The sequence below is a fragment of the Lipotes vexillifer genome, unplaced genomic scaffold (genome assembly GCF_000442215.2).
Source record: "Lipotes vexillifer unplaced genomic scaffold, Lipotes_vexillifer_v1.1 scaffold418, whole genome shotgun sequence".
Classification (NCBI taxonomy): Eukaryota; Metazoa; Chordata; class Mammalia; order Artiodactyla; family Lipotidae; genus Lipotes; species Lipotes vexillifer.
This window is the reverse complement of record NW_006798629.1, coordinates 6,897,507-6,906,631: the sequence shown is the minus strand read 5'-3', so window position 1 is coordinate 6,906,631 and position 9,125 is coordinate 6,897,507. Positions and strand designations below refer to the sequence as shown.

The 9,125-nt window shown below is 40.7% G+C and overlaps 1 pseudogene; it reads left to right on the top strand.

The window, feature by feature from the left end:
• Positions 1–6,370: 6,370 nt before the first annotated feature.
• LOC103084207 (F-box only protein 28 pseudogene) lies at positions 6,371–7,477 on the top strand (annotated as a pseudogene).
• The last annotated feature ends 1,648 nt before the right edge of the window (positions 7,478–9,125 follow it).

The following is a 9,125-nucleotide window of genomic DNA, read 5'->3' as shown; positions in this document are numbered from 1 at the left end:
AACAACCCAATCCAAAAATGGGCAGAAGACGTAAATAGACATTTCTCTAAAGAAGACATACAGATGGCCAAGAAGCACATGAAAAGCTGCTCAACATCACTAATTACTAGAGAAATGCAAATCAAAACTACAGTGAGGTATCACCTCACATCAGTTAGAATGGGCATCGTCAGAAAATCTACAAACAACAAATGCTGGAAAGAGTGTGGAGAAAAGCGAACCCTCTAGCACTGTTGGTGGAAATGTAAATTGATACAGCCACTATGGAGAACAGTATGGAGGTTCCTTAAAAAACTAAACATAGAACTGCCATATGACCCAGCAATCCCACTACTGGGCATATACCCTGAGAAAACCATAATTCAAAAAGAGTCGTGTACCACAATGTTCATTGCAGCTCTATTTACAATAGCCAGGATGTGGAAGCAACCAAGTGTCCATTGACAGATGAGTGGATAAAGAAGATGTGGCACACATATACAATGGAATATTACTCAGCCATAAAAAGAAACGAAATTGAGTTATTTGTAGCAAGGTCGATGGACCTAGAGTCTGTCATACAGAGTGAAGTCAGAAAGGGAAAAATAAATACCATATACTAACACATATATATGGAATCTAAAAATAAAAAGGGTTCTGAAGAACCTAGGGTCAGGAGAGGAATAGAGACGCAGACGTAGAGAATGGACTTAAGGACATGGGGAGGGGGAAGGGTACGCTGGGACAAAGTGAGAGAGTGGCATGGACATATATACACTACCAAATGTAAAATAGATAGCTAGTGGGAAGCAGCTGCATAGCACAGGGAGATCTGCTCAGTGCTTTGTGACCACCTAGAGGGGTGGGATAGGGAGGGTGGGAGGGAGGGAGACACAAGAGGGAAGAGATGTGGTGATATATGTATATGTATAGCTGATACACTTTGTTATAAAGAAGAAACTAACACACCATTGTAAAGCTATTATACTCCAATTAAGATGTTAAAAACTAACAAATAAAAATAAAACCCATCCTCTATGCATTCAGCATGCAATGGTTCCCACTCAGGCAGACGTCTGCTCCATTTACCTTCAACAGCATCTCTGGCTCCACATGGAGAAAATCAAGTGTCTATTATCAACTATGTGGGGAAAGGGAAGAGAAGACCAATTAAAGAATGTTTTGTTTGTATATACATGACTGAGAGGTAAGCAAAAGCTTCAAAATATTTGGATGAAAGACCCAATGCAAATGTGCAAGTTAATTTAACGCATTTTTTTCAGTTTGATTTCTAATATACTTTATCCTCTGAAGTCCAGAGATATGTTCCCTTTTAATTTCTTTCCAGTCACTTAAGCAGGGTTATTTTAAGCAGTGTATTTTTGGCTTTATCACAAGACAGTCCTGCAGTGTACCACATCTGGGCAACAGGAAGCTCCAGAAGACAAACAGCTGGGGGACATGAACAGACTCTTCTGTACACATCACAGTAGTATCCACACAGCATGTTTGACAGTTGAAAAAAAACTAAAGGTTAGCCTTTAACCTATTGCATAAACATTAACATTTGCTTCCCGTATCCATTCACAGGTCTTATGACAGCTTGGATATACATATAAAACTTCGTTGTAAACTACTCGAGGGAGGATGTGCCAATGGCAATTAATGTGTCATCAGGCTTGGAAAAATAATAATAAGATGCAGAATCACGGAGCATTCCTCCAGGGAGGGTTAAGGATTACAATACCGGAGTTCAGCAGAGCTCTGTACAATGCAATAAATGGGGCTGTTGGCTGTGATACTCCCATCATGGCCTAATTAAAAGACTAGCACACAATTAATTTGTAAGCTGTTTAAAATTTTGGAACTGAACAAAATCTCAGCTGCTGGGAAGTTTTCAACTAGTTTCCCATAAAACTGGTTCATACTTCAACTCTGCCGTTTACCATATTGCTTGTCATCCGCTTGATTGTTTATTTCCCTCACCGGGCTCTGAACACACAGAGGGTGGAGCCTCTGTCTGGGAAATGTTTGTAGTGTTGGGTACATTGAAGCCAACTAATAGATCTTTTCCTTTTTTGATCATTATATAAAAGATTGAACAAACTTCTAAATGATTCAATTCAAAGAGAAAAGAATATTTACTCAAAATCTTTCAACTTATGAGTGGCTTATAAACTCCATCACCCCAGCATTTCATGAGCTTAGACTCATCAGAGAAATGGGAGTAAGTACCCTATCTTTCTGAGGCATTTCATTCAGGAAGTACGTCTACAATCCATGAGGCAGATCAGGCCTCTCCAAAGACCTGGGTGGGTCAGGGCACTCTGACACTCAGTGTTACCTGACCCCAGGAAACATAGAACGAGCAGGCCATCGTAGTGAATAAGGGCAAGATCCAACGGCCCTCTGCAATTGTCTAGACTGGCATCATACACAGTCCTTCGTTTCTTTTATATCCTTTAAGAAGAAGGTTGCTCCAGAAACTGCAGAGAAAGTGGAGGGTGGAGCAGTAAAAGTTGCACAAAATTGACTTTGAATTTTCTGGTTCAAGTGTCAGCCCTGCTACATTCTTGTCTCATGGCTTCCTGTAGTCTTTTGAACTCTCTAAGGCTCAGTTCTTCTCAACATAAAATAGAGACCACTTGCCATCACCACTTGGCAGAGCTATGGTGAGGTCGGCGTAAGCTAATGGGAAAGGAAGAACTTCGTAAAAAGCCATAATATTTGAGAGGTTACCATCACCGTTGTCAAGCAATAATGTATGGAACAAAATCCCCTAAATTTAGTCCTTTCTCATTGACAGAACCAAACCTCAGCATTTTTTTTATTCCAGGAGAGGTGCTTTGCTTGAATCAAGGGGCTGTGACTGCATATTTGTTTCATTAAGCCTAGGAAATAACCATGCTACGATGAAAGTGAGATTTTGGATTATAGCAGACTTTTACAGCAATGAGAGAAGACTCCCTAAATCAAAGGAGTGGGGCACCAGGTGTGACAGCAAGCTGGTGGCAGTGCGGCATCTAGCTTTTCTAGATGAGAAAAGCTCTTTTAAACTAGCTGTCTATGCTCTTTGAGCTAAATGTTTTCCTTTTGCCCCCAGGTCTTCAGCTTAAAATCACTAAGTGCCATTAAACTGTTCTTTGTATCTTTTTTAAATATCTTAAATAGTTTATAATAAATTTTTTTAAGACAAACTGAAGAAAAACCACTAAATGCATCAACACTAACCTATCCAGCCCTCAGAAAGATAAAGCTATTTCTTTACGGATTGTGGGATGCATTGGCTAGGCTACAGAACTTTCTAAAGGTTACTTAATTACAATCTGCAGATTCAGAATATTCACTTACTCCTTCCCTCTTCCTAGAAATCTGCACACCATTCCTCAGCCCCAATACACGTGCACACGTGCACACATACACACACACCTGGCAGTCTCTTATTCATCTTTCAAAACCCAGCTCAAATGTCACCTCCCTGACTCCAGCCTGCTGGCAAATCGCTCCCTCTTCTGTGCTCCCTCTCTGAACTTTGTCCATTTATTTCAATAAATAACGGATTTGTTAAGACTGTGTCTTCATCACTTATATACACTCAGCACCTAGAACAGTTCCCATCTTGCCTCTTTCCTTTTTTCTCCCTTCCTTCCCTCTTCCTCCCTTCCTTCCTTTCTCCCAGTTCATGCACCTGTAGCCTGGGAACATAGCCCCAAACCATGGAGTCCTCATTAACTCCTCTCCCATATGCCCACCCCAAATCCAAACTGTCAGGAAATCCTCTCAGCTCTGCCTCTAAAGCTGCATATTCAGAAACTGATCCTCTCTCCAGCCCTACTGCAAACAGCCTGGGTTGAGCCTGTCATCTTTCTTTCTTGATGACTGCAACCTTCATGGGTGTCCCTTTTTAACCTTTCTCCCTGAAGTCAAATCTCAACACATATCCAGGGAAATCCTTTGAAAACCTAAGTCACCTCTGCTCAAATCCTTCCAATGGCTCCCTGGTTCACTCAGAGAGAATGTTCTATACACAGATTCAGAGGCACTCTTGGGTAGATTGGTGACCCCTAGGCCTTTTTTTTTTTTTTTTTTTTTTTTTTTTTTTTTTCATCTGTAAAATGAGGATATTGAGCTAAATTAACTCCTAGGGTTTAGCTCTTGATTTGTTAGTCTGCGACTCCCAGCCGTAGAGGTATAACTTCCTAAGGAGTGCTGTCAGAATCAAAAAAGGAATTGAGTTTTTACTTCCTAGAAGCACAAATGAATAACTTACAGTGAAGAGTGGCTGAAGGAGAAGGAAAAACAGTCTCGCTCAGTTTCTGTGGAAGAAAACGTGTGCCCCAAGTGAGCATCGGCAGGCGGACTCTCAACCACTGTGCCACCAGGGAAGCCCAAGGCCATTATTTTTTGATAAATGGAGGACCAAGCCACCAGGGTTCACTTTTACATTTACATAGTGACAATTATATTTTTAACTCATTTGTATTAAAATGTAATCAGAACAAACAGCACAAAACTAAACATATGGCAAATTTTGTAGAATGAGTAAAACCAGATCATGGGCACAGTATTTGAAGGGGTCTTGGTGTAAGACCTCTGAGAACTCGTGACTGAACTGGTCTGGGAATGCAACCCATGACCGAGGTGGGGACAGAGGTGGTGGGAACGGTGCATCTTTCAAAATGCACAGCCACAAAGATTCATTTAGATCGTGAATTGCTCAAACATAAGAAACAAGTTTAGGTTGGAGTATTTGGACAAAACATGATCTTTTTTAAGGAGTCATTGTGTCTTCAGGCTCAGGATATTTTAGGCCAATGTATCAGGTAGACAATATTCATCATTTCACTTCCTAATGACTCTGTAATATGCCGTACCTGCTCTTTCTGCAAAACATGTACACAGGGCCTCATCACTCTTGGCCAGTGGCAGAATAAACACATCCATAGGCCTTTCAGTATCCATTCTTTCATTTTATATATATATATATTTATTTATTTATTTATTTATTTACTTACTTACTTATTTATTTATTTGGTTCCGCCAGTTCTTAGTTGCAGCACGTGGGATCTTCGTTGCAGCATGCAAGCTCTTAGTTGCAGCATGTGGGATCTAGTTCTCTAACCAGGGATCGAACCCATTCCCCCTGCATTGGGAGCATGGAGAGTCTTAGCTCCTGGACCACCGGGTAAGTCCCCTCAGTGTCCATTCTTATGAGTCAGAAACTACCAGACAGAGTTCTGTGATGGCCTGAGGGCTACACACTCAGGGGCCAAAACAAAAAAAGAATCCTTCTCTATTTTGTATGCCCCGGGCTTGTTTCTTAGCCTCTGAAGATCCATACAAAAGAGAATAAAAATGTGATAGACTTTTCCCCTGTAGACCTTGTGGAATAATTCTCAGCCAATATTTAATTTTTTCACTCCACACCTAGTAGTCTTCACCAACCCTATGTTTATTCAGTGAATTTAAATGTAGACATAGCCCCAGTTATCTAAAAATTACACACAAAATCTAATCCCGATCAATTTAATAAGAACTGTTCTTGAAGTGCTTTATAAAAATAAACATTTTCTTGAACTCTAGTAAATTATATGCATACTGAAGTATTTAGGGAGTAGTGTACTGATGTCTATAATTTACTTTAAAATGCATTTTTAAAAGACAGGTTAGGGCTTCCCTGGTGGCGCAGTGGTTGAGAGTCCGCCTGCTGATGCACGGGACACGGGTTCGTTCCCCGGTCCGGGAAGATCCCCCATGCCGCAGAGCGGCTGGGCCCGTGAGCCATGGCCGCTGAGCCTGCGCGTCCGGAGCCTGTTGCTCCGCAACGGGAGAGGCCACAACAGTAGAGACCCGCGTACCGCAAAATAATAATAAATAAATAAAAAGATAGATTAATGGGTGGGTAGAGGGATGGATATGTGATTAAATAACTATATTAAAATGTTAATGGTGACTCTCAGTGATAAGTATATATGTATTCTCTGCACCAGAGGCCTGTTAGTGATTTATATATTGCATGACATTTTCTATTTGAGTTTGGCATGTAGAATCATTTTTAATTTCGTAGTAACTGACAGTCTTAGTAGCCCAGCTAATTTGAAACTAATAATATTGCTGTGTAATAGGAAAAAATGGTTGTGTTTGAATTTTTAAAATTTTGCTATATGTTTGAAATTTTTCATAAAAAATCTAAATAATCACTATAAAAAAGAATGAAACAATGCCATTTGCAGCAACATGGATGGACCTAGAGATGATCATACTAAGTGAAGTAAGTCAGACACAGAAAGACAAATATCATATGATATCACTTATATGTGGAATCTTAAAAAAAAAAAAAGATACAAATGAACTTATTTAAAAACAGAGAGGAAGGAATCAAACCCCCAAGATGGCAGCGGCATCGGAGGAGCGGATGGCTGAGGAAGGCGGCAGTGGCCACGGGCGACTGCGGCTCCCCTTCCGCCATCGGCTCTACCCAGCGACTGGCCCCACCGCCCCCGCGCCCCCAGCCTCGGCACTGGCTCCAGACCAGCTGCCTCAAAACAACATGCTCATGGCGCTGCCCATCGTAGCCATCAAAAACATCCCCAGCTTTATGTCCCAGGATGAAATTAGCCAGCTCCACCTGGTTTGTAAAAGAATGGACTTGGTCTGCCAGAGAATGTTGAATCAGGGATTTCTAAAAGTGGAGAGGTACCATAATCCATGTCAGAAACAAGTTAAAGCACAACTCCCAAGGAGAGTCAGAAAGGAGAAACCGTTCATTAGTTCCTCATGCAGACATCCTTGCTGCTGTTGAAACAAAGCTGTCTCTCTTAAATGTGACTTTCATGAAGTATGTGGACTCCAATCTCTGTTGCTTCATCCCAGGAAAGGTGATTGATGAGATTTATCGTGTGTTGAGATATGTCCATTCTACCAGAGCCCCTCAGCGGGCTCATGAAGTACTTCAAGAGTTAAGGGATATTTCCTCCATGGCAACAGAATACTTTGATGAAAAGATTGTTCCAGTTCTAAAGAGGAAATTACCAGGATCAGATGTATCTGGAAGGCTCATGGGCTCTCCTCCAGTTCCAGGACCTTCTGTAGCCCTGACAACAATGCAACTGTTCTCCAAGCAAAACCCTTCAAGACAAGAGGTTACCAAACTCCAGCAGGAGGTTAAGACAAATGGTGCTGGGGTGACTGTTCTCAGGCGTGAAATTTCTGAGCTTCGCACCAAAGAGCAAGAACAGCAGAAACAGCTTCAAGACCAGGACCAGAAACTGCTAGAGCAGAGCCAGATTGTAGGTGAACAGTAGAGCAGACCCAGATCATAGGTGAACAGAACGCATGGTTGGCAGAGCTGGAAAGCAAACTGCGAGAAGTAATGGAAAGCGCAGTAGGAGACTCCTCAGGGTCTGGGCAGAATGAAGAGTCTCCTTGGAAATGAAAAAAGGCCGCAGAAGCCATAGACTCTCTTAGGAAATCTAAACGTCTCCAGAATAGAAAGTAAACCAGAATGTGCTTCTAGCTCCAGAGGAAGCCCTGACTTCGTAGCTTGAGCAGTTCTGCATATCAGGACACTGTGAGCAACATGGTGTCCCTTAGCTCTAGGCTTTCAGAACACAACGTAAACTTGAACTCTCATGGTTGGGACAGTCTTTCCCTGCTTCTCCTGGTTGAACTGATGCACAGAATCCTTTTATTTTGCAATAGATTTGTACTAACCAGACCTATCCTATCAGGTTTTGAGAAGTTAATTTTATTTCTGCGCAGATAATGTTTAAAGCTAGTTTATTTGTTTCTGCATATATGCACATTACATAAGGATCTTAAACCAGTCTTGACAGACTAGAAGTTAAGTTTAATACATAAAATGTCCTGTTCACTTGAAAGAAAAGACCTACTTTTTAAATGGACAGTATCTTGTTTTTTAAAACAAAGTTGACTTTTTGTTATAAGTGACCTTTGTCTGGAATGTCTGAAAAGTAGTAAATGCTTTTTGGTATTGAAGTAATGGGTAACTAAAATGGACTTCCATAGTATTGGCTGTAGAAGGGACCTCTACAGTATTGACGATATATTTTTATAAACTACTGGCAAGGGACTTACCCAGTTGTCATATACATGTTTTCAGTTCTCTTTTGGGGCCATGTCCTACCTTTGCATGGATAGATGCATTCACTGCCTAGTCAACTCACTTAAAAAGCTCTTGCACTGGTATTGATCTTGAACCTCTACACTTCTCCAGTTTTTAGAGCAACATCTTAGTTCATTTAAGTGCTTAACATCTTCCACCACAACAGCTTGCCTCTGGGGGCGGGGTGGTATTTGTATGTCCATTTGTCCTCCAGTTTTACAAGAATAAGAGAGTATTAAAGCCCATTGCTTTATCTATTCTCTCTAGGGTTCAGGTACACTGGCTAAGGCAGAACTCCAAATTCTTTACATTGATGTCAGACTTCTGGCAACTAGTACTCTTCCTTACTCACCACTGTGTATGCTCATTGATCAAATATGGTCATGACCAGTGGTGTGAGTAGGAAACCCAACCTGTGGGATGCAGTTTTGCCATCGAAAGAAAGTTCACTGAAGAAAATTATACTATGAAAAAGCATTTTGATCACTTCATTTCTGGGGGATGACCCGAGGGAAGCATTTTAATATTAATTTCAAGCTTTCCATATCCTGCAACTTTAAACGAAAGCTTTAATTTCGTTTGCACTCCTGTTTTGAGCTTGTAACTGGAAAAGCATGCCTTGCACTGTTCAACCTTCTAAGTGGTCACTTTAACAACCTCCAAATTGTGTACAGTGGTTATTTTCCCCACTTGTATATTTTTGAATATACAAAATATACAACTATTACTGTCCTAGTTTTATTTTAATGTACTAAATTATATAGTCATTATTTGCCTGTTAGTTCTTTTAAACAACTGTTGCCTTGGGCTTCAGTTATTTAAGGTAAACTTAGGTGTAGTATAGAATACTATCCCTTTCCAGGTGGGAGTTTGACACCTCTATAAAACCTAAGGTTTTGATAAATACCTTAGTTGAGTAAAAGCACAAGGTCACTACTTTTTTTTATCTGTCCAACATGACATGGTTATGCATTCTTTAGATTAACCTCACCAAATGAAACTTTTTCTTATCCATTTTTAA